Genomic DNA, 25719 nt, shown 5'->3' with positions numbered 1-25719 from the left:
TTATGTACTTAGAATGTTATTTTTTAATTGAGCTCTTGCTACATGAACTATGGTGTAGAGATATTTGTGATTGCCAAGAACATAGCTGACATCATTTCCATACTTCAAAACTGATTTGGGTGGGAGGGAGCAGTTAAATAGGGCACTAATGCCTGCCATTACAAGCAGTTACTTGGAAATCCAGGAGAATCTGGACATGCTAGAAAATTAGACATTCAGAAAATGATCCTCTTCACCCATTCCACTCCACCTCACAAATGTTCTTGGGATGCCTTTAACAAGGAAAGAGCACCCAGTTCTCTCTCCTTTTGCCATTGATATAAAACATTAATTACACCCTCCTCTAAAGTATGTGGAATATTTAAATTGTTAATAACTCACGATTACAAGGGGAGTCCTGTCACTGACGTGGTGAAATCTGAGATGTTGGGCAGGATAAGTTCTAGGGTTTCAGGCTGAGTTTTGGGAGGGATCACAGATAAATGCAGGTATCTGGTCTACCAAGTGCAACCAGAAGTTTCTTCCTTGATTTTCAGCAGACCTCTGCAAAGAAAGCAACTTGCTCAAAGTTGTAGTCTGAGAAGATGAAAAATAATACAACTCTTGGGACTGCCCTGGTGGCACAGTGGTTAAGAGTCTGCCTGCCAGCACAGGGGACACGGGTTCAATCCCTGGCCCGGAGAGATCCCATGTGCCACAGAGCAGCTAAGACTGTGTGCCACAACTACTGAGCCTGCTCTCTAGAGCCCACAAGCCACAACTACTGAGCCCGCCTGCCACAACTACTGAAGCCCGCGTGCCTAGAGCCCGTACTCCACAACGAGAAGCCACCGCAACGAGAGGCCCGCGTACCGCAACGAAGAGTAGCCCCTGCTCGCCACAACTAGAGAAAGCTCACGTGCAGCAACAAAGACCCAAAGCAGCCCAAAATTAATTAATTAAAAAAAAAAAACTCTTAAGGCATATATTGCCGAACCATCATCATGCCAACAAGTCACTGAGGGCACAGAAGAGCATCTCACCCTCGCTGACCGACACCTGTACCGCTCATTGATCTTCTTTCGGTCCTACTAGGCTTCCCTTCACTCAGTCTCTCCGGAGCCCACAAAGGGCCCCTCTGCTCACCTCCAGTAGGAGTCCCCACACGTCACTGGATTTTGCTGACAAGTGACCTTCCTCTCCTGGAATAAGCCCATGACAATGAACCCACCTCGGTCCATCCAGAAAGGCCAGCAAGAAGTAACAGCAGCTGGGGCAACTGCTTCTTCTTGACTCCAGCCTTTTGACGGAATTACTGAAATCTCCCAACTTCTGGAGTTGAAGCAGTGAGAAAATGTAAGTAGCTCCTTCACCTCCTTACCAAACTGAAAAGACCATGCCTCTAAACTTAAGTCTATACTTGCTCTTCTGGCATAAAAGCTTCTTTGCCATCTGTTTCAAATTGCTTTTTTTCTTGTCTTATCTTCCCAAGCAGGCTCACAAGAGACCTCTGCTCTAGCCAGGATCACCTCCTCCCTACTTCTCTACTGTCGTGTGAATTCTTGCCCCAAGTGTTTGCTGAGCTCTCCTACCCCTTACAATACTCTACTCACCTCTTCACCTACAAACCCCATCTTTAACTTCAGGCTATGTCTCAAAATCTATCTACTCTGTGACCCCTCATCACCTCTCATCCTAGAACTTTCCCCTTTCCTGCCCATGTGGTGTGTCTGCTATTCTTCTGTTCCGCAAGAGTGGTCCTGCAGGCCTGATCTTCCTCCACCGAGGGCAGAAACTGGGTCCTATACATCCTTTACAACACCCAAAGCTCTGAACATCAGGGATTGTTCTCCAATGAACACGTGCATGAGTCACCACAGTGAAGCATAGAAATGATCCCCCACGGGAAATGGGGCTGACAGTTTCAGCCATTTTAGATGTAGCAACAAACAGATGAAGAGATTTGCTAAAAGTCAAGTAGGTACTTATCTTCATTCCCTCATCCAACATCATTAAAATAAAGGACTATAAAAGATATGAACCCCAAATGACTAGGAGAGGATTACAGCAGATGAGAGATGCTCAACAAAATTTAGGAAACAAAAAGCAGACAAAAAGCGGACTGTTAACCACTGTGCCACCAGGGAAGCCCCCAGAAAATATTATTTTAAAGAATGAATGCTCTCAGATATAAGAAAAGATATTAAGAGATATCAAATCTAGGGTCTTCCCTGGTGGAGCAGTGGTCAAGAATCCACCGGCTAATGCAGGAGACACAGGTTCCAGCCCTGGTCCAGGAAGATCCCATATGCCGCAGAGCAACTAAGTCCATGTGCCACAACTACTGAGCCTGTGCTCTAGAGCCCGTGAGCCACAACTACTGAGCCCACGTGCTGCAACTACTGAAGCCCGTGCGCCTACAGCCTGTGCTCCGCAAGCCCCCGCTTGCCGCAACTAGAGAAAGCCCACGCACAGCAACGAAGACCCAATGCAGCCAAAAAACTTAATAAGTTAATTAAAAAAAAAGAGAGATATCAAATCTATGCAGAAAAGAATAAGTGCTAATAAAAGAACAGTGAACAAGAAAAACCCTTAAACACTGAAAACATTACAGCACTTAAAATTAGCATTTAGAAATTCAGGAGATGACTAAACTGAAGGAACGCTCCTGGAAAGTATAACAAAAAAATGGATAGAAAGGGAAAACAATAAAATTAGAAAATTAAAAGATAAATTCATGAAAACTGGCATTCAACTGATGAGATGACCTGAAGAAATGATCAGAGAAAGAAACTGTAAAAAAAATAATAATATAAGAAAATATTTTTGAGCCAAGAGATATGGCTTTCTAGATCAAAAGAGAATATTGCATGCCCAGCATGCTGAATTCAAAGAAGACCCATCAAGGCTTACCATCATGAAATCTGGGATAAAGAGAAGCTCCTAAAAGTTTCCCGAGAGAAAAATCATCAAATTTTTCTCATGAAAAGAATTAGGAATATAAAGAACTGCTTCATACTCTTCAAAAAGTAGCGTTGGGAGCCACTGGACAATAGAGAAATGCCTTAAAATTCTAACAGAAAACTATGACTACAAATCTATACCCAAACTACTATCCAATATGAGAGCAGAATAAAGGTATTTTCAGACATGCTAGGTCTTACAAACTTTTTCTTCCTTGTATTTTTTCTTAGGAAGCTTTTTGGAAAATATGATCTCCCAATATGAGGGTCTAAACTCAGAAAGAAGACGTGAGGTCCAGGAAACCAGGGATCTAACTTAGGAGACAGATGAAGGAAATTCCCAGGAGGAAGATCAAGACAAATCCTAGGATACCAGGATGCATCAGCCCGAGATCATCAACCATCTTGACTGGCGGAGAAGGACAGGACAGATGGCTCTAGGAGGAATAACTCTAAGAAAAAAACAAAACCTGAAAGATTGCCTGAAGTTTCCGTTCATATTGAGAAGTGCTTTATAGCTCTGTTAGAAAAGCTGGCGAAGAATTAGTTATACAAATAACAATATGAAACGAAAGAAGCAATATTGACTACAAAAAGTTGTAGAGAAAGAGAGTAATGGTATACATCTTTGAATAATATTTACATAATTATACAATGCCTGACACTAAACATCGATTTGAGTAAAAACGGCACCGTAACTATAAAGTGGGGATGGGGAGATGAGATGTGTATGTGTTTGGGGCAGGGGCAGAGGGGTGATATAAAGAGAATGAAATCCACATCTTCCATAGAATAAAGTCAATAGATAATGTCTAAAATTGAAAAGTGGGGAAAAAGTATAAACATGATACTTAGAAATATAGAAGTAAATGCCAGAGGAAACAACAGTAAGGATTAAAAGCGGCTACTTCTGAAGAATAAAAATCAGGGATAGAAGAGGGTAGAACAAGGAACTGCTGTTTTATATCATAAGATTTATGATGTCATTTGACTTTTGCTTTTCAGAGAAGCAGTGTGGTACAGTGCTCACAAGCCCAGACCTGGGTTTGGATTTCAGCTCTGACACTTGCTGTGTAAACTTGGACAAGATCCTTAAGCTCTCTGTGCCTCGATGACCCCTTTCAAATTGGAATAATAATGCTTGCCTCATGTTATTGTTAGGCTTGAGTCAGTTCATAAAGCACTTAGAAAAGTAGTACTTAGTGTTTTCAACCATTTACTATTACTGTTATTACTAGATTTTATATATATATATAATTTTTTAAATTAAAATTAAGATAGAAAAAAGGAAGGAGTATGCAATTACACCTTAAGCTCTGCTTCTGAAGGCTCTGTCCTTTCTTTCTTCATAGACAGTAATGGTCAGCATTTTATATTCAGTTTTGCCCTAAATATACCAATTTCTGTTCCCTACAGAAAATGTCAGTGAACACAGGAACTCCTGAGAGGGCGTGCGACCTCAGCACTCCTCCCCATGCCCCCGAGTGGGTGTCTAGGGAGTGGTCTACACCAGCGGTCCCCAGGCTTTTTGGTACCAGGGAGCGGTTTCAGGGAAGACAATTTTTCCACGGCCGGGGGGTATGGTTCAGGGGGTAATGCGAGCGATGGGCAGCGGCAGATGAAGCTTTGCTCCCTTGTCTGCCGCTCACCTCCTGCCGTGCGGCGCGCTTCCTAACAGGTATCCGGGGACCCCTGGGGACCCCGGTCTACACCATCGCTTAAGCCCTCCCTAGGATGGAGACCACGCTATCAGAGTCCAGAATGCACCCAGCCTGACTATGTGTGTGTGCTCTTCAAGGCAACAAGTCGTAAAGCATCCTAGATCACTGTGGTTATTGTGAAAAGACTTGCTGTCCTACCAGGGTCCCAGACAGAGCTCTCTGTGATTCAAAAGTGAATGAAAGAAGCGTGCAGACACATTCTAGGAATCAACACTTCACTGGCTCTTCAAGGGCAGAAGAAGACTCCCTCTTAAGGTCCCCTCTGCTCTGCCCTGTGCCTTCTTCTCCTGACCACAACCCTGTGATACAGTACACGGTGGAAACGCTAGAAGGCTGCTGCTTTATTCCCCAGTACTTCTCTGTCCTGTTCAGCTACAGCCCGGCCTCAACTCAGCATCCTCATGAGAGGGGAAACCATGGTGACCTGTGACCCGGGTGTGACCACTCCCACTGCCCCACGGCAGAGTGCACCTGCAGGCCGTGGTGGACTGAAGTGCTTTCATTACAAAATGTGGGGAATGAGCTTGCTCACAGCTCTGACACCTACTGACCGTGAGACCTGTACTGTCAGTTCTCCAGGCCTCGCGTTGTAAAATCTGAGAGTCAGGATGCCTGGCAGGATCAGCGCCCTCATCTCACCCAGGGTGAGCAAAAGGCCCGAGGAAGTGAAGGGATCTGAACGAGGTAACACAATGAATTAGAACAGGGGCTCGAATCCCAGCCTACCGAGCCCGGGACGGTGCTCTTTCCACGGTGCCTGATCACTGCCAGCTGTCTAAATCATCACCTCCCAATCACAGACTCCTCCACGTGAAGCCCCAGAACACCACCCAGAAATCCACAGGAAGACAGCATCATTCTTTCACAATATGGTCATTCCCTTCCAAGGCTTTAGCACTGGATATTCATCTTACCAAGAAATTCCCAACTAAAATAACAAATGGAAGATGAAAAGCTCCAAATCAGTTTAAACAACCTTTACCTGCATATGCAGTCAAATCGGCATATCTGACAGCAAGTTCTCATACAAAGTCAAAGACTCACCTGCTGTATGTAGACCAGCGGTGACGGAGCCTCGCGGCAAGGGAGCTGCTTCCGAACCAGTCGTTAAGATGAGCCAACTGCTCCCTTCCCTTCCCCCTCCCCTGCCCACACCCACCCAAAGGCCAGTCTCTCCCAAGCTGTTTGGCAACTCTGTTGAAGACAGCTTAAGGTCCAGGAGTGGATTGGGAACAGCTAACACTCTGGCAATCATTTCCTTTTCCTTGAGCCCAGACTTCAGTGGGCGTACGATGTGGCATTTTGCTTCTGATTTCAATATTTCCCCAGCAATTCAGCATGAGAAAAATAAGAGCTTGCACCAGCTCAGGAGCGGCCAGCCCCCAGGTTCCCCGCCTCCTTGGAGTGGACTTGGTGACCTAAGAAGCCGGCCACACACTGCCTGTAGGACAACGCAGGAAGGTTCATCGTGCATTGCTCTCTTCTCTTTAAGTCAAAGAAGCAGATGGGCCTCCAATCCTGCCGAAATGAGCCTGGAAACTACGAGGATGGACAAGCGATTTCACTTTTAAGCTGTTTATGGCAGTTGTTGGAAATTAACATAACTGATTCTGGTATCTATGTCATTGCTAGAGGTGGGATGTCTAGAACACAAGCTAAGGAAACGCTGGGGCGTATTTTCTTCATCCTCTGGTTCCCCCTGGTTTTTTGGGCTAGCCTCCTTCACCCATCCTCCACTTGACCGACAAGTGATATAAAACATGTCTCGGAGCCTATCATGCCCTTACAAAGAATTATCCAGGGCTCCTGGGAATCTTCAGCATAAAGGTCCCCACGGACTTTCAGAAGGCCCCACCAGCTTCTTCCTGCCCCTTCCCCACTCCATCCTCTGCTTCAGCCATGCAAAGCCATGCACAACCCAGGTTCTCTCTCACCTCTGTATTATTGAACATGCATTTCCTTGTTCTCAGAAAACCTCTTCCCCCTTTCAAACAGCCTAGTCTCAAATAGCCTACGTCTCAGCAGAAATGCTATGTCCTTCAGAAAACCCTCCTAGGCCCCTCCAAACCCTGAGTATTGAATGTCCCTCCATGGAAGATCCACTGGGTTCTTAAAATGACCTCTGGCAACATCCTTTTTTTTTTTTTTTTTATCTGTCTCTCCGGCTAGTTAGTGAGCAGTTTATCAGGAACAGTAACTTTCCACTCTGAGTCCCGCCACCCTGCACCTAGTGAATAGAACGTGTTCAGTAACGCAATGTATTCAATTGATTCAATGGTTCTTACGGGCAGCAAATCTGCTATAGTCTTTTTTTCAATCCTCCAGGTAACAGATGCTCAAAAGCAGTTTGTGAAGGAAAGAATAAGTTTAAAAAGCTGTGTTTCCCCAACTCACAGAATGTGTACTTTGTCCTCAGACATACGCGCATCTGAAGAACAATGATGTCAACCTGGGCTTTGGTCTTCAAGTCGTTCCTCATGCCCTGCGTCCCCAGGCGGCATCTGCTACTTGAGGCCCCTCCCTCCTGGCCTAAGGCACTGCTGCCACCTGTTCCACCTCCTCCATCCGTCCCACCTTGCTTGCTCCAAGTGCTTGACAGCGCCTCTCCTCCCCGGGACCTACAGATTGGAGGCACTTGCTTACGGTTTCAGCTGGACAGCTGCACCCACGACCCACGGACAGAAAGTGTAGGCCTCTGGAGGCCCTGCATGTTTTTCACACAGTTCTGTGAAAACTGTCCTCGTTACTCTGATCAAGGCAGCCCCAGCAGTGAGGGGGAGAAAACGAGGTCTGACGGTGGGGTTTAAAAAGAATTGTTACTTCACTGTCTTATTCCAGTTTCACCTCCTCCGACCCAGAACATTCACTCTGCAATAGACAGGATAGGCTGACATGCATATAAGCTTGGGGATCTGAGCCTGAGGTTTCTCTGAAATGATCAATAATCACCTTCCAGAAAGCAGCGGGCTCTAGCCAGATGTGACACAGCCTCCAAATTCTGGATCAGCCGTTTCCAAGGAAGTCTGTTTTTGTCAAGGAGCCACTGGTACACCCAGTGGACACTCTCTGGCAAGTTCGTGAATTGCTCCAACGTAAAAAGGCAGGCCCGGTTTGAATTACCAGGCTCCGATTCCTCTGTGGAGGTCTGGTCACACTCACTACACAAACCACCTGGAGCCTCGCTCTGGCACTGTGTTACTGACTCACAGTCCCAGGAGGAGTTAGAGCCCATAACTCAGGCACGTCTGGCCCGCTTCTCCATGGACAGCACCATACCTCATCTCAGCAGTCGCTCCCTCACCAGCCATCAGCCATTTCAATCTGGGAATCACGTGCCAAAGTGGATGTTGTCCTTCGGGGATTATCATTACAAATTAACGTTTTCAATTTGGGGGTCTAGTCCGCCATTTTGCAGAGCGTTTTGCCTTTTTTTCTCTTAACCTCACATGCCTCAAATGTCCAAAGGGCCCACGAATTCCTCCCCAGTTTTTCCTTCCTCCTTTTGTAAAGAATTCTGGTAACCGACAGACCACATACTCTATCTAACCCCTTTTATTCCTCTGGGGAGTCATCGCCAAACCAACCGACCGACATTGGAAAACTCCCAACAGCTCAAGGTCTTCAGTGAGAAAGGCCACCTCCCGTCAGTTAGGAGTGAGCGTGCTACTGAATCTCTCTGCGCTTCAGTTTCTCAGAGGATGAGGCATGAAGAAGCTTAGCCATAAAACACGGGCTGGGAGACACTGGGCTGTCGCAAAGAAAGGACCCTCTAGGTGCACAAGGATCAAAAGAGAGGGAGAGGTATGATGTGTCAGAGAAGAACTACAAGGAATCCGCCTCTGGGTAAAATCTAGGGAACGCGTGGAAGACCAGAAAAGGATGAAACTGAACAGGCACGAAGAGTCATGACCAGAGCCTGTGAATACCATGTAAAAGAAGTTTGGATATTTTTTTCAAAGTAATAGGAAGTCATTGGAGGTTTTCAGAAGGGAAGTCACGTGTTTAGGTCTTGTTTTTAGAGAGATCACTGTCAGAAATGTGGAGATTGGTTTGAAGAGATGCAGAACTAAAGAGGAAGAATCCAGTTGGGGACTGCATCCTTAGGGCAGCTAAGAATGTATGCTAAGGCAGCAAAGTGGAGAGAGGAGAGGAGAGCAGAGGATAGATTAAGGGATTTTTAATGCCGTCACAGGGTGTGAGGGAAGCGATGACCAGAGTAAACCCTCAAGATTCTGGCTCAGACAACTGGATGAATGGCAGTCCTGTTCACCAAGGTAGGGGCTAGAGGGAGTTTTACAGAGAAGTGGAATGAGAGAAAAGAACTTAGTCTGGGGATACTTTGAGTGAGTGCCTGTGGGACAGTAGTAGGAGTTTCTAGTAGGCAGGAGAATTTTCAGGAAAAAGAAGAGCCACTGGTATACACAGTGGGTGGGAACTGAAGACACAGGGAAGGTAAGATCACACAGGGAGCAGGGCTAGGATGAGCGGACAGCAGCGTCGGCCGTGAGACCCTAGGGACTCACCAACCAAAGGAGGACAGAGCTTCATGGGGAGAAAGTGGTCAGCTGTGTCAGCTATGCCACAGAGCGTGGCATCCTGTAGAGAGAAGCAGAAAGAAGAGAGCTGGGGAGGGACAGTACATGTGAATGTGGTATTTCAGGAGGCTCAGCTAGGAAAGGAGAGAGAGAGGGCCAAAAGACATTATTGGCTGGTGGGTGGTTATTGTTTTATTTTTAATAACCTTATTGTTTTGCAATAATTTTAGAATTACAGAGAAGTTGCAAAACCAGTCCAGTTCTCCACATTGCTAACATCTTCCGTTACCATGGTACATTCCTCAAAACTCAGAAACCAACATTGGTGTATTACTATTACCTAGCTTCCAGAATTTATTTGGACTTCATCAGCTTTTCCACCAAAGTGCTTTTCAATCCCAAGATTCAACCCAGGGTAACACGTTGCATTTAGTTGCCATATCTTCCCGATATATTCTGGTCAGTCTTTGTTTTTTGTTTTTGTTTTTTTTGCGGTGCGCGGACGCGCAGGCTCAGCGGCCATGGCTCACGGGCCCAGCCGCTCCGCGGCATGTGGGATCTTCCCGGACCGGGGCACGAACCCGTGTCCCCTGCATCGGCAGGCGGACTCTCAACCACTGCGCCACCAGGGAAGCCCCAGTCTTTGTTTTTTTTAATGACCTTGCCACTGTTGAGGAGTAGACCAGGTAACCTGTAGAATGTCTGCTGGTCTGAGTTTTTCTCATGCTTAGACTGGGGTTATGTAATTTGGGGAAATAATACCACAGAGGTACTTTCCTCATCACTTCATATCGGTGAGGGGGGTGGTACATGAAATCCATATGGTGACACTGATGATATTAACCTTGATCACCTGGTTAATGTAGCTTCTCCACTGCAAAGCTTCTGCTTTTCCCTTACCTGACTCTATTCTTTGGAAGTGACTCACTAAGTCCAGCCCACACTGGGGTGTGAGGGTGGGAGTGGAGGGTGGGAATTAAGCCCCATCTCTTGTTTTCCTTTTACAGTGAGAAAGACCTTCCCAGTTCAGCCTCTAATCTTTATTATCTCCTTTATCTTAAAACTACAACATTTCTAGTCTCTGGCACACAATAGAGCACTTAATCCTATGAGATTTTATTTTGTTCACTTGTTTTTTCAGACGTCTTATTCAAGACTTAGGCAAAAGGGCTCAATGTCTAATCTGGGATGCACACTGTACTTCTCCCTTTCCTCAACTCACTCAATTACTACGTCCTGTCATTTTTACCTACTAAACATCTCTTAAATTCGGTCACAGGTGATCACTGACAAAACTTTGTCAGATCAACTGACTCCTAAGTTCCGTATCTTTCCCTCCAGGTAGAAACCTATCCTCATCCCTGACACCTGATATAAACAGAAGGGCAGCAAAGGGAACAAAACTTTCTCTGTACCACTGCCAGATTCTAGAGTGTTAAACAGGAATGTGGGGTGAAAGCACAGTACAGCACATGGACCTACGGTATGCCTTCCTCAACTGCTGCTCAACCTTGGAGCCCAGAAGCCTCTGCTTTGGCTTGAAAGCTTAGAGCTCAGCCTGAAGAAACGGCTCATAAAAAGTCCCTTTCCTGGCATTTATCCAGAAACTCCCCAGGAAGATGTGTTCAAACAAGAATCCTCTCTTTCCTCTATGACTCTGCTTGTAGGAGGCTTGCAGGATGGGTCCAGTCTCAGGAAAGGACAAGCAAGAGATCTGGACTTTGGGATCTGTCCCACCTCTAATGGAGTGAACCGTTCTGACTTCCATACCCTGAGTTCACATTGGTGAAATGAAGGGCTTGGGCTGATGACAATGGATTCAGTTCAACCCCAGCTGCCCTAGGAAGCAGCTACCACTTGATCTCATTACTGGGGCTTCTCTGTTATGGTCACAGAACAGTGTGACTGGCTTTGGGAATGTTCTGTGGGAGCCCTATCTCCGAAGAGTCACATGGAAAAGGAATTAGGACAGCACAGGTCAAATTCTAGCTTGGTGAGTAAAGCCCAGTGGAAAGAAGAGGCTCCTCCCCAGGGGACTGGAGGCTTGGCAGCCCTCAGTGGCCTCCAGCCCCATCCTATCAAGGGGAGTTGGCTCGCTGTTGAGCGCAGATGACAGATGGCTCTGGGCCTCCAGAGGGCCCTCCAGCCGTCACTGGGCTGTCAACTGCAAACAGAAGCCATTCTTTGTCCTCACCTCCTCTCCTGAATTTTTCCTGGCTTCATAACCTCCAAGGCACAAGATCTGCCCTTAACCAACTGAGGGCTCCCCACTCCCTGCCTATGTATGGGAATCATATTTTTTGGAAACCAAAACAATCAGGGCACATAACCTGACATAAGAGTATTTTTGCTCTTCCTGACTGTAAAGACAGTTCAGGAAATACAGTTTTGGTACTAAGATATTATCATTTCTACAGTGTTATATCTCCTGATACTTAAAATCCAGCCAGCAGAAATTCATAACTTGGACTCAAATTTATATCCATAATTAAAGGAAATCCCCAAGAGTGTCTAGACACAATCATTGTTGTTTTCAATCACTGACACCTTTAGGAGAAGGGTTTGATGTCAGGAGAGAGCTTGCTGGAAGGTGGCAAATCATCATGCATCTGAGATGAGAGAGTGGGCGTAGGACCCTTGCTTGCTGCCTGCCACACGTTCTTTAAGAAATGGCCAGATGGGCTTCCCCGGTGGCGCAGTGGTTGAGAGTCTGCCTGCCGATGCAGGGGATGCGGGTTCGTGGCCCAGTCCGGGAAGATCCCACATGCCGCGGAGCGGCTGGGCCCGTGAGCCATGGCCGCTAAGCCTGCGCGTCCGGAGCCTGTGCTCCGCCACAGGAGAGGCCACAACAGTGAGAGGCCCGTGTACCGTGAAAAAAAAAGACATGGCCAGCTGCTCCCTAGTGGAGCCTTGGAATATAAGAGCCTCTGGCTTCCCATGATCCCAGACAGAGAGCAAGGGACACGAGGGGAACATGGCCAGAGTCAGGGTGGCAGCATCCTTGTCCACAGCAGTGGGAGTAATTGCGCACCTCCACCATTATTCAGAAGATCCTGGCCTGGGAATCCAGGGACCTGAGTTCTAAGCTTGGAATTTCCCAGTGTAACATTAGAAGGCAGAGAGCATCATCTCTAACACCCTGCCCAGCTTGAAGGGCCTATGGCTAGTTCAGATTAGGCAAATATTTCTCCAGAGTGACAGGAAACATAGGACAGACATGGTAGCATGAGTGTCTGGGATGTGAGAAAAATGAGGAGAAAAAAGGAATCGAAGACATGTAGGTCTGGTGAGACTCTCCATATGCGATCCGTACAACTCCTCGAAATGGTTTCAGGAAAAATCTCTTTCCTCTGGGCCTTATACTTCTGATACAGTAGCTCACGTTTTACGTCATCTTAGACCCTCTGAATGGCTTTAATTTAATAGCAGGATAATTTAAAATTCATCATTTTATTTGATTCCCCACTTCCATCAGACAAACCAACAAAAACTCTGAACCTGGCAGGAATTCCCATCCCTATTTCCCAGGAAAAAATCCTGGGGCTCAGGAACTTACAAAAGGTTCACACACAAAAACCTTTACAGGGTCAGCTGGGACCAGAACCCTGGTCTCCACCAGTTCTTTGGAGCTTAAAGCTTTCTTGAAGGTTATCTTCAAGCAAAGCCTGCTAAACACTTATTTTACCTCCTGTGATCAACTGGCCAAACTTCTGCTCTGAAAAATGAACGTATCAAAATAAAGCTTAGAGTTAGGTTACCTGCTATTATCATTGGCAGGACAGCAGTTTTCCAACTATGCTTCTCACAGCCTTCGAGATTCCACCAGGCCTCTCCCAGGCTTCTGAGTATCTTTGAGCTGAGTCAGGTGGATGCTCTAGGCTCTCCCAGTAATTCAATCTGAGCAGCTCCACTTTTATCTGCTTTATTTATTGGTCTCTCTGTAGGTATTAAAAAGCGTTTGGGAACCATGGTAGGGCAAGTTCTAGTCTGTAGTGTCATTTCCAGCCTGAAGCCAAGTTCCAGTTTCTTTACAGGACATGCAAATAAATCTCTGCTTCAGCCTCCCGATAGAAGAAGAGGAACAGAAAGCAGCCCACTGGTTTTCAAGACACACTGTCATGTGTCACATGAGGACATCTCCAGGTGGTCTTAAATCCAGAGAAACACGAGAGCAGTCATTTCAGTTCTTAAGACCCCTCTGATGAGAGAAGCCTCATTACCACGCGTGCACGGTAGCTAGTATTTCACGTGGACTAACGGGCCTGTTGTCATTCCTTTTAAATACCCAAAGGTATCCTACCTACATGAGGAGCTGAAGGTCTACAAACCATGGTCGTAAAGCTGTTTGCACACTACACAAGTGCTAAAGAGCACCTGAAACCACTTTGCTTCTATTTGGTTTGCTCCCTAACATGCGCACTGGTATATTAGTGTTTCTTTTGAATCCCCCTGGGTTTGGATATTAGACACCCAAGTTTTAGTTCAAATTGAGTTTTCACAGCTGGATTATAAACCAATGGAAATGTTGACCCAGCACCAACTATATCATTCCAAACAGGTGTTGCTTTAATTAGCCTTATCATAAAACAAAAGTTAAAAATTAAAGGAAAACACTTTAACGGACCCGAAGAGTTTCTTAAGGTCTTAAAGGGAGCAGGCAAATTGGTGGAGACTTTTAAGCCTCATCTCCTTTTCTCAGATGTTCTCTTAAAAATTCAGCCACACTTCCAAAACTGCAATAATACTCCAATGTCTTAAGAGGAAAAGGAAAGCTGGCTTCCCCGGCATGTTTGCCAGTGAAGGAGAGAATTTTTAAGTGTTGGGAGAGAGGCCTCCAAGGTCCATTCACTAAGGGCTTAGATGTCCACATCTCAGGCAGGAAGAAGATGAAAGGCCAGTCTTGTCTTGGGATGTTACTCCTGACTTCAAAGGGGATTGTCGTTGTTTTCCATGCAAAGATAAAGGAGTTTTGTGTGATTTCAATTCAGTGCAGAAAATTACAGTATATTTACTAGAGGGGTGGAAGCCAGGTTTCAAAAATCCTACCCTCAAGGGACATTCCCCGCTCATTGTCTCACGTGCATGAAACCATTTAGAGAACAACTTAAAACTGGGTATGAATTAGCTTAGGTGTGTTGGTATTTCCACAAGACAGCACAACTTCCTTGGCCTTGGGGAAGTTTAGGATGACTTCCTAGAGAAAGCAGAGTGAGAGGCTGGCTTCAGACATTGAATATGGAGAGAGAAGCCAGTGGAGCATCTCAAGCTGGGGAAATTGCATTAGTAAAGGGATAGAGCAGTGGTTCCCCAGTCTGAGTGTACACCAGTGACCTGCAGGGCTGGTTAAAGCTGCTTCCTGGGCTGCCAGGGATGCTAATTCAGTGAGTCTGGGATGAGGTTCCAAGAATTTCCATCTCTGACAAGTTCCCAGTCGATGTACACCCTGCTGGTCCACGGACCACACTTTGAGAACCACTGACGTAGAGGAAGGATTGTGCGTGGCTATTAGGAGTCCAGTGCAGGCGCTGACTTCGCTGTGATAGAGGATTTGTACCAAAGAGTGGAGAAGGCAGTTCCTTAAAAAGATGTCCGGTTTTTGATTGTGTGAACTGTATCACTTTTTTTTTTTCCTTTGCGGTACACGGGCCTCTCGCTGCTGCGGCCTCTCCCGTTGCGGAGCACAGGCTCCGGATGCGCAGGCTCAGCGGCCATGGCTCACGGGCCCAGCCGCTCCACGGCATGTGGGATCCTCCCGGACCGGGGCACGAACCCGCGTCCCCTGCATCGGCAGGCAGACTCTCAACCACTGCGCCACCAGGGAAGCCCTGTATTACTTTTTAAGCTAGAAAATAAAAATTATTCATTCTCAATTTAACCCTTTCTAGCCAACTTATGAGTCTTGTTCACCTTCTTTCTCAAAGGAAAGAGGAAAAGAAATCTCCAGTGAATATCATGCATAGCGCTGTACCTGTGTTAACTCATTCAGTCCTCATAAAAAATAAATGCAATAAAAGTATTAAAACAATACAGGGACTTCCCTGGTGGCGCAGTGGATAAGACTCTGTGCTCCTGGTGCAGGGGGCCCGGGTTCAATCCCTGGTCAGGGAACTAGATCCCACATGCATGCCACAACTAAGAGTTTGCATGCCACAACTAAGGAGTCTGTGTGCCGCAACTAAGGAGCTTGCAGGCTGCAACTAAGGAGCCAGCATGCCACAACTAAGAATTCCTGGAGCCGCAACTAAGGAGCCTGCTTGCTACAACTAAGGAGCCCACCTGCCACAACGAAGACCTGGTGCAACAAACAAACAAATAAATAAATAAATATTTTTTTTAAAAAACCAGTACAGATGATGGCAGCCACTATGTACTTTTATTAACTCACATGCCTCTGAAGGTACCCTCCCAGGCATGGGCGGCATTCTTAATATGACAGAGAGGCTCTGCTGATCTTAAAACCTCCATCTTCTCAGAGAGATAGAATCTTCTTTCCTCCTCCATCCCAGGAAAATACCAACTTCATTAGTCCTTTCCATTACTTGGCTTAAGGGTTAAGATCTTTTGAGTTTCAGTGGTTATTTTGAAGACTACAATGCACATTCTTATTTTATTAGAAACGAATACAAATTTGTACATTTACAATCTCCCTACCATTGAAAGAGCCTTGGAAATCTTGAAACTTTGAACCTTGAAGGTTAATAGATCCTCTGTCTGGGGTCCCTAAGGCCATCCTCAGTTTTAGTGATTCACCAGGAGGACTCACAGGACCCCACCTATTGTTATACTCATAGATTTGATTGACAGAGCGAAAGGATACAAAACAAAATCAGCAAGGGAAAAGGCACATGTCACAGAGTTTGGAAGGAACCAGGTGCAAACTTCCAAGAGTCCTCTCCTAGTGGAATCACACAGGATGTGCTGAATTCCCATAGCAATGAGTTCTGACAACATGTATCAAATGCTTGTCTACTAGGGAAGTTCATTAGAGACTCAGCATCCATGACATTGATTGGGTACTAGTCATATAGACACCCTCTGTCTCATACATACCAACAATCCAGACTTCCAGAAGGAAAGCAGGTGTTCAGCACAAACCATATTGCTTGCACAAACAGTCTGGGCACAGAGAGCCACTCTTCTCAGTTCAGGGAATGGGGGGAAAGTTCAGGAAATTCAAGTTCCCAGATGGGTGGTCAACCTTGCAAGCAGGCCTTTCTAATGAGAGCAGTTTCAGGCCTGCTCTGTTAGTTCTCTCCTGTACAACCCCTCCTTATCTTGAGTTACTGTTACCATATATATTTATTTATACATAACCTTTAAATCTCATAAGACATAATTGTTAGTTCTTTAGAGTCATTATTCATTTAGATTTACCCACTGTTCTTTCTTGCTTCCTACATTTCCCTTTAGTATTTTCTGTCAGTTATTCTCTGCTGGAAATGAGATCTCTTAGCTTTCGTCAGAAATGTCTTCATTTCTTCTTCATTTTTGAATGATATTTTTGCTGACTATAGAATTCAAAGTTGGCATTTTTTTTTCAGCACTTTAGAGATACCATTCTATTGTCACATAGTTTTCTTCATTTCTTTTGAGCAGTGAGATGATAAAGTTACTCTTTCAAAAGTAATGGATCTTTTTTCCTCTGGCTACTTTTATGATTTTCTCCTTATTTTTGGTTGTGAGCAGTTTTACTGTGATATGCCTAGGTGTCTGATTTGTAGCACTTCTTCAATTAACTCTCTGCCATTCCTCTCCAAGTATTGCCTCTGCCTCATTCTCTCTGACATTATACTTATGTTAGACCAGTGACTCTCAACTGGGGATGATTTACTTATTTGCCCCAAGGCAAATGTGCCCCACAACAAGTAATTATTTGACTCAAAATGTCAATCGTGCAGAAGTTTAGAAACCCTGTATTGGACTTTTTACCGTATCTGTGTCTTCTATATTCTTCCCTATAATTCTTACCTCGTTTTGTCTCCATGCCTCACTCTAAATATTTTTTTACTAACCTACCTTCAAGCTTACTGAGCTCTTCTTCAGCTCTGTCTAGTCTGCTGCTAAATTCATCTATTCACTTTTTAATATCAGATATTAGAATTTCCAGTTCTAGATTTTCCATTTGATTATTTTATATGGATCCAAGTTCTATGATAAAATTCTCTACCTTGCCATCTATTGTTTTGAACGTATTAATCACAATTATTTAAAAACCATATCTAATAATTCTAATATCTGGGTTACCTGTTTCTCTTGTCTATTTATTTATTGATTCTGTTTCTCTACATGCTTGATCATTTTTAACTGAATGTCAGTTATTGTGTATTAAAAATGTTTATGCTTTGGATGATGTCATCTTTCAGAGAGGATTCGACCTCTCTTTTGGAAAGCAGGAGACAGATGGCCTCAATCCAATCTGAGACTGAAATGATTTGAGACTGGATTGTATCATTGAAAGGCTTGGTCTATCTCTGGTTGGCCTCCACTTGTAGAATATCACCCTCCAGTGGTCCCGACTGAGAGCCTGGGTGTCTGCAATGGGTCCCTCCTCTCTTCCAAGTTCTAAACTCTATTTTTTTATTTCTTGGCATCACATAATCTCTTCTTCTTTTCAGTTGCTTTCTGTTTAGCCTCGCAGTCTCTTGCCTCACACGGCTTAATTGTCAAATGCCTGGAGGAAAAACTGGAAGTTTTTCAGCGAGCCATACATCAGGCTCACTTCTCTGCATCTTCCCTCTCTTCTTGGCCCTCAAGCTGTAGCTTCCTTAAAGGTCCAGAGTTCCAATTTTTTGCTCTCTATACCTTAATATTTCCTAACACTCTATCACCTCCCTATCCATGAGAACTGGTTCTCTGACTGGCTTCTCAAGCTCTTACCCCACACCCAAGACTGCCAAGTGCCCTGAGTAGGAAATCAGTGTGTTCACCTCACTGAACTTCCTTCCCCTCGAGGATCTGTTCCCTCAACTCCTTGTCGTGTCAGAAGCTCCCTCATGCCTTTGGAGACATTTTAAAAATCAAGTTTCTAGTTGTTCTCACAGGAGGTTAAGTCCATCACAAGCTACAGCATCACAGCCAGAAGCAGGAATCTGTACTTAGAAATTAGGTTAGACGTAAGGAAGATCCTTCTGTATCTTTCTGTATTATTGGATTCTCTCCTGGGTTATCAAAAGCAAGAGTAGTCTCCTGTCCCCTGTAAAAGCCAGAAGAAATTTCCAAGGACCTTCAATAACTGAAGAGGCATAACAGGGAGGGGGTGCAGGAGGAGAGGCAATTATACAAAATGACTTTTCATGATTTCCTGTGACTCCCTCAATCTCTAATTCCTGCCAGTACTCAAACACTCAGAACTTGAACAAAGACATGCATTTTCTACCCACAGTCCTCACTTTGGTTTACACATAACTCAGAGATGGAAGATTGCAATTTAAACCAGAAGAACTAAAATATAAGAGCTACATGTTTACATGATGTTACCAGTTTGATTATAGTCAGGAAATATAGTACATTTGTACTTTTTCTTTCAAATTCCATGAGTGAAGCTCTTCTCACTGAACCTAGAAAACAAATGTTTAGGAATAGGAAGAAGATTTTAAAAAGATTTCACGTAGTCTAAGAATTTCGAGCTACGGTTTTCCAGCCACATTACATTCATGTCATCTCAGGCCTCTGCCAACCTGTTATAAGAAGGAAAATGGAATCCTATGTGTCATCACATGTAGTCACTGAAAGAGCCTTAAGCCCACTTCCTGCCTAATGCTGAGCGTGCGTATTAGGCAGAAGTGAACGCTACAGGTGTGAAATCTCAGTTTAACAGCCAGGGAGATCATGAACATAATTTTGCAGGCCACTTGTAAGACAGTCAGGGATGGCCATTTCCTAAAGATGGATTCATCAAGTGGAGGAAGCCTTCCCAGCAGGAGGCCCACACGCTGCGTCCTGCAGCAGCTTACTGCTGTGGGCGTAGGGGAGGGTCCCGGTGGACAACACAACAGGCACTTCTGTCACGTGGTTCCAGTGTGTGGCAAGACTATTTTCTCTCCATCACCCAGCTCTCTGGGGCATCTCTTTTAGAAGAGTCCTAAGCTTGTGTATCTTATGAGGATCCTTTGCAGGAAAGTGCGATGTGGTCCCAGGAACACTGAACTGTGGGATCAGATGCCTCCAGCTAATTATTTGTCCTTGGGTCAGTCCTTCAAAGCCAGTTTATGCATGAATGTTCTCTATATGAAATGAGGAGATAGGAGTAGATGATCCCAACAATCTCATCCAGTTGGAAGAGACCAGGGGGTCAGGACTCCCTGTAGACAGTTAAAGACGCAGCGCAGCAGAAAAGGTGTCTGATTACTTGTGTAGAGGGTCTGCACTGTGATGACGAACTTATTGAAGTAAGTCAGAAAGAGAAAAACAAATACCGTATGCTAACACATATATATGGAACCAAAAAAAAAAAACAAAAACCACCGTACTGATGAACCTAGTGGCAGGGCCGCAATAAAGATGCAGAGGTAGAGAATGGACTTGAGGACACGGGGAGGGGGAAGGGTAAGCTGGGACGAAGTGAGAGAGTGTCATGGACACATATACACTACCAAATGTAAAACAGATAGCTAGTGGGAAGCAGCCACATAGCACAGGGAGATCAGCTGGGTGCTTTGTGACCACCTAGAGGGGTGGGATATGGAGGGTGGGAGGGAGACACAAGAGGGAGAGGATATGGGGATATACGTATGCATATGGCTGATTCACTTTGTTGTACAGCAGAAGTAACACCGCATTGTAAAGCAATTATACTCCAATAAAGATATTTAAAAAAAAAAGATGTATGTATCCCTCTAAAAAAATTTTTTTAAGTCTATTGCCATCTAATATATGAGGCACAAGGGTAAGAAGAAAACAAAAGAACTTCTCAATAGAGTTTTTGGCTTTCTCTCATTCTTCTGTCATTCCACATTTTGCTATGAAGATACAGATAGATTCATACATGTCTTGTGCATTTGTTTTTCCTCACTTTACCACATATTCCTCAACAAAATATGCCAGCATCTTTTCGTACCTGAAAATATAACTTATAATCTATTCAGCATCAAAATAAATGTTAAAATTCTTATAATGGTCATTTTTAAATTATCCTTATGTAACCCACATAAAGCTGAGCTACCTAGTGTTCCAGCTCAACATACAATTGAATTCAGAAGAGATCTAAGACTGGCATTTGAGATAAATTGCAAAGAACTTTATTTCCTGAAGTCTGAGAAAAGGGCAAAGTGGGGGGCGGCAATGCATACTGTACAGGAAAAAAAATCTTCAAAACCGTTTCTTTAAACCGTTATCTTTCCAAACTCACTCATCACAGCAAGGCAGTCTTCGCGAAATCCCTTTTCTTACTATCTCAAAACTGCCCCAAGTGTTCCAGAACTCAACTCCCAAAGGCTCTCACCTTTTTCTAATGTCACCTTCCTCCCACATTTCCAGATCTCTGCCTTTCCTCTGGCTTTTCTATAAGGCAAGTCAGGTCAGCTTTCTGGCTCATTTCGGTCCTCTTCTCACCAGTTATCCCGATCAGCACCATGAACCCCAGGGCCCGGGGGAGACCACAGAACACCCCTTTAGAAGTCTGCACTTGTCAGCAGCAGTGGAAAGGGGGGTAGAGGCAGAAAAGGGGTGCAAACACTAATATTTTAAAACTCTTTAAAGATAATATGTCATATCTGTACTAAAAAAGCTAAGCTTAAAAAACAATGTACAAGTACATATTCCATCAATTTACCTTTGATTCTCCAACTCTCAAAAGAAATTTAAATGTCTGCAGTGTCTTTACTAGGAGAAAACCCAAAAGAGGTTACCTAAAGGTGAAGTGTTCTGCTCAGATTCCAATCTCCAGATACGTGTGAACCATATTTATGTTGACACATCTGATAGAGTTATACTCATGTGTGAGACTTTTAGCAGCAAGAAATTCTTTCTAATAATAATGACCCATATTTAGTTAGCGATATACCATATTCAAGGCTTTTTCACACGAAGTACCTCATTTGATCCTGACATTTACCTGTAGGATAAGTATGGCTTTAAGCATCATCCCTCTTTTTTACACATGAGGGAACAGAGGCTCAGAAAGGTGAAGTGACTTGCCCAGGTACTTACAGGGTTGGGGTGGTAACTGACTCTAGGTATTGTGATTTCAACTGCTACCTCAGTGAACTTTTCCTAACTTTATTTTTTTGTTTGTTTTCACATGCATGTGCATGCACAAATACATACACACAGAAGCTAATTGAAACATGGCCAAATATTACATATGTGCAGAATGTTCTATATATATATATATATATATATATATATATAAAATCAACAAAATCCACATAGCCACTCAGTTTCTGTTTCCAGAAGAAGCCCTGACCTTGTAACAGAATAAACACTACTGCTGGGCCAGAGCTATGGAGCCAGTTTCATGCTTCCTCCTGCACTGACGTGCTTTGTTTTCAAAAGCACTTGCCATTTACATTACTATTATTTTCATTTTCTTGATCATCCAAACCTCAAAGGAAAGAGGCTAATGATATTCCCCAAGCCTCTCCCTCACCACACTCATGCTGGGAATGGAAGCAGCTCAGATTGACTGAATGGCCTCTGCAAACCCTTCAGGAACATTGATGGAGTTGCTACTATAAGCAGCTGGAGTTGCCATTTGCATCTCACCCTGTCTTACTTTTTTTCCTCAAAAAATAAAAATAAAAAAGCATCCACAATGCCCTGGGGGAATTTTCCGGGACAAGCTGCAGGTGCTATGGATATTTTCATTTAATAATCATTCTTGCAATTCAGCACATTTGTAATCCATGTGGTAAACTATGACTTACATTTCTCCCAGTGGACGCTGGCCAGATGCAGAAACCAAAGAGCTCGGTGCCGGCACTGCCTCTTCCTTCTTTTATAGTTCATGCATTTGGATGTGTTTAGCCTGATCTGCTAGTGCAGGGGAAGGAATGTGCTGTGTTTAAAAGACCCTTTTGTTGACATTAAGTAATCATAAATATACTCAGAAATTATACTCCTTGCATTTATTGTCGAGTGCTTTAATTGGATGGTCTCCTCATGTGATATCATAAAGAACATATGCATATTTTTGGCAATCCCATCGGATCGTGAAGTGGAGAGGCACATACAAAGCAGCACATTCCTAACATCTATGGATTGTCTCATATATGTCACCACATCTTCCCACCAGGATTGTTTTCCCCACACACTCCAAGATGGTAACTTCCCAATCTGTCCAAATTCTATTTGGAATTCTCCTGGATTGTGTAAATGTCAAGGCCAGTTTCCTCTCCATGTGAAGAGCTTTGAAAGGAGAACAGCATGCCTAACTCCCTCATAAATACAAGCCAGAGCGTCATCTTCTTTTCTTTTTTTTTTTTAGGTGTGTGTATTGGAGGGGAGGGAGGGAAGAAATACTTGGCCCAAAGTAAAAAAAGAAATCCCTTTTCAAGAATGACGTTCTCCTTATTTTCATCACATAAACAAAATGTTTAAGCCTGCACAGAGCCAGGTTCCAAAAGGTGGATTCTTCTGGCTCACACTTTGTGCTGCTGCATGGAGACACAGTCTCTTAAGCAGCAAACTACATCAGGGGCAAACACCACCACCTGCAGGCCTGGGAGAGGGCACCACGCAGGGCCCTGGAAGAAAACCAGTGGCACCCTTAAAGGAGTAGCTCAGAAGATTGTAACAAAGGGACTGTGTTCTTATACCTTTGAACACAGTATAAGCAGAGGTAAAGAAACCCGCCAAGAATGGGAGCTCTCAGGGACTACATGTAGTAGAAAGCCATTACGACTTCTAGACCAGAAGGGATCCAGCCATAGCTGAAGGGGAAGGATTCCAGGGGAATAAGAACCCAAACTTCCGTTTCCTCCCTGACCCCAATCCCTCACTTCGGCCGAAACCAACCTGCAGCTAGGGGTCGAGGAAGATTGCCTGGGTGATGCAGAACGAAGAAGTCAAAACTTCTGGGAGGTGCAGTGGGTGGAGAAGGGGGGAGGGTCTAGAGCAGGAAACAGAGACAAGCCAGAAACAAGAGTGCGGCCCACCCAAAGTCCTGAGGACGCTTGAGCTTCTACATACAATCAATCCCACGTATTCCTCACAACTCTGATGCACGCAGCTATAATTCCATCCTACAGAAAGGGCAAGTAAGGGTTGGGAAAGCACAGTAACTTACTCAAAGTTGCATGGTTAGACCACGGAGCTTTCCAGTGACAGAACTACCAGTCTCCTTTATTGGAAGGTGATGGGTAGAGCTTAAATAAGCACAGACCTAAACAGAAGCTTGGCAATTCTGTCACTGGGAAGTTCCATTTAGGTTTGGAAATTTTTAATCTCACTGTGAAACTCAGTATCTAAATCAGAGTGTTCCTGAGTCTTTGATAGACAGGAATGAGAGTTGAGATATTAAGAGATGTCGAACCATCTCAAAAAAAAAAAAAAAAGAAGTATATGCATCTATTCAGTCCCTGTGTTTAGACAGCAAGAGTTCAGATAATGAGAATTTGGGCAGCAAAGGCCATCAGACAACCTAAAACAAAGAAATATCATTCAGGGAATTCCCTGGTGGTCCAGTGGTAAAGAATCCACCTTCCAATGCAGGGGACATGGGTTCGATCCCTGGTCCGGGAACTAAGATCCCACATGCTGCACCACAACTACTGAGCCCAAGCTCAGGCGCCTCAACTAGAGAGCCCACATGCCGCAACTACAGAGCCCATGTGCTCTGGAGCCTGCACACCACAACTAGAGAGAGAAAAACCCACACGCCAAAACTAGAGAGAGAAAAACCGCATGCCACAACTAGAGAGAAGCCCTCACGCCATAATGAAGATCCCACGTGCCGCAACTAACACCCAACACAGCCAAAAATAAAAAATAAATAACATAAATACTTTAAAAAAGAAAATATCATTCAGGAAAAAAGTAGAGCCTCTGTAAACAGTCTCATACACAATAATTACAAGTTTAGATATTCATGAAAATCCCTGGGACAGAAATCACCGTTAAATTCATGCCTCCATTACCACATCCTGGGAAACTACATGTGGTAATTAGCTGTAGACTTCAATGCTAGCTTAGGAAAATTTACTTATTTCTTGAGGAGTAGAGAAAAAATACTGCAAATTAAAAATCACAGCAGAAAATCATATGTCTGCAAAAAGACTTGGATGAGAATATTCATTGTGGCCTTATTCATGATAGCAACAGAGAGGAAACCACCCAAACGCTCATCAATAGGAGAAAAGAGAAACAAGTAGTGCTATATTCATGGAACAGAATCACACTCGGCAATAAAAATGAATGAACTACTAATACGTGCCAGACAGGAATGAATTTCAAAAGCACGTTAAGCAAAAGGGTTCAGACACAAAAGACTACACAATGATTCCACTTATGTGAAGTTCAATATTAGACAAAATTAATCTATGGTGATAGAAATCAGGAAGTGGTTACTGGCAGGGAGGAGGGCTGTTAATTAACTGGAAAGGGACACAGGGGACTTTCTGAGTGATGGAACTACTCTAAATTTTGTTTAATGTGGTTGTCACATGACTATACACAATTGTCAAAAACTTAAGATTTGTGCCTTTTACTATTATACCAAACAAACAACAACAACAAACACAAGGGAATGTGCCTCCTTTTGCCTCCAAGGGGGAGTACCATAATTTCTTTTGGGGGCAAATATATTGACAAGCTGCTTTAGATTTTAAAAAAGCATTAACTCCCTGAAGCAGACAGGGAGTTAAAGAGAGAGCAAGATTGGAGGGTGTGTAAGAATGGAGGAGAGGAGAGGAGCTGAAGAGAAAATGGCACTAATGGATGAGGGATATAATAAGGAAATATCATGAGATGCAAATGGGAAGCAGAAGAACAGGGTGGGCAGTTAGCATGGGGATGGAAGTACCCCTGACGTCCCAGAAATTTGGAGGAGAACATTAAACATCCTGGCCCTTATCCATACCCCCATATTTGGAGTATGAGTGAATGTGTTATAAACTTAAAGGGCAGCGTGATTTCAGCAGACCTCAGGTGGTTACCACGCTTTGCAATATGTTTTTTTTAAAAGTTCGATGATTATTTTAAGTGATGTCATTTTCGTGTTTATGTATCTCGTGTCATTCACTTTAAGACACAACTTTTTTCGACTTTTGAACCACTCTGTAATTTAAGGCATCTTACAGTTGATAGTGTGTTTTTAGAGTTTATTTGTCAGTATTTAATCTTTTTTTATTGGTATATAAAATAATATTGTGTGTTCCAATTGACGGTGTCCTAGATTTGATGGAATATGGTATTATTGGTGCAAGTTAACTAACTAGAGCTCTGCTCCCCTTTGCAATGAAATCCTGGTGAACTGAAGCAATGGGGCAGTGTCTGCACTGGGGCTCACCCCAGCTTCCTCTCCCCAACTCAGGCAGAACCAGAGCTCTGGCCTAGCCTGGGGTTCAGTAAGTTGGAGTTGCTGTG

This window comes from Phocoena phocoena, chromosome 14 (assembly GCF_963924675.1).
Source record: "Phocoena phocoena chromosome 14, mPhoPho1.1, whole genome shotgun sequence".
Classification (NCBI taxonomy): Eukaryota; Metazoa; Chordata; class Mammalia; order Artiodactyla; family Phocoenidae; genus Phocoena; species Phocoena phocoena.
The sequence above is the reverse complement of the archived record's forward strand: the minus strand, read 5'-3'. Positions refer to the sequence as shown.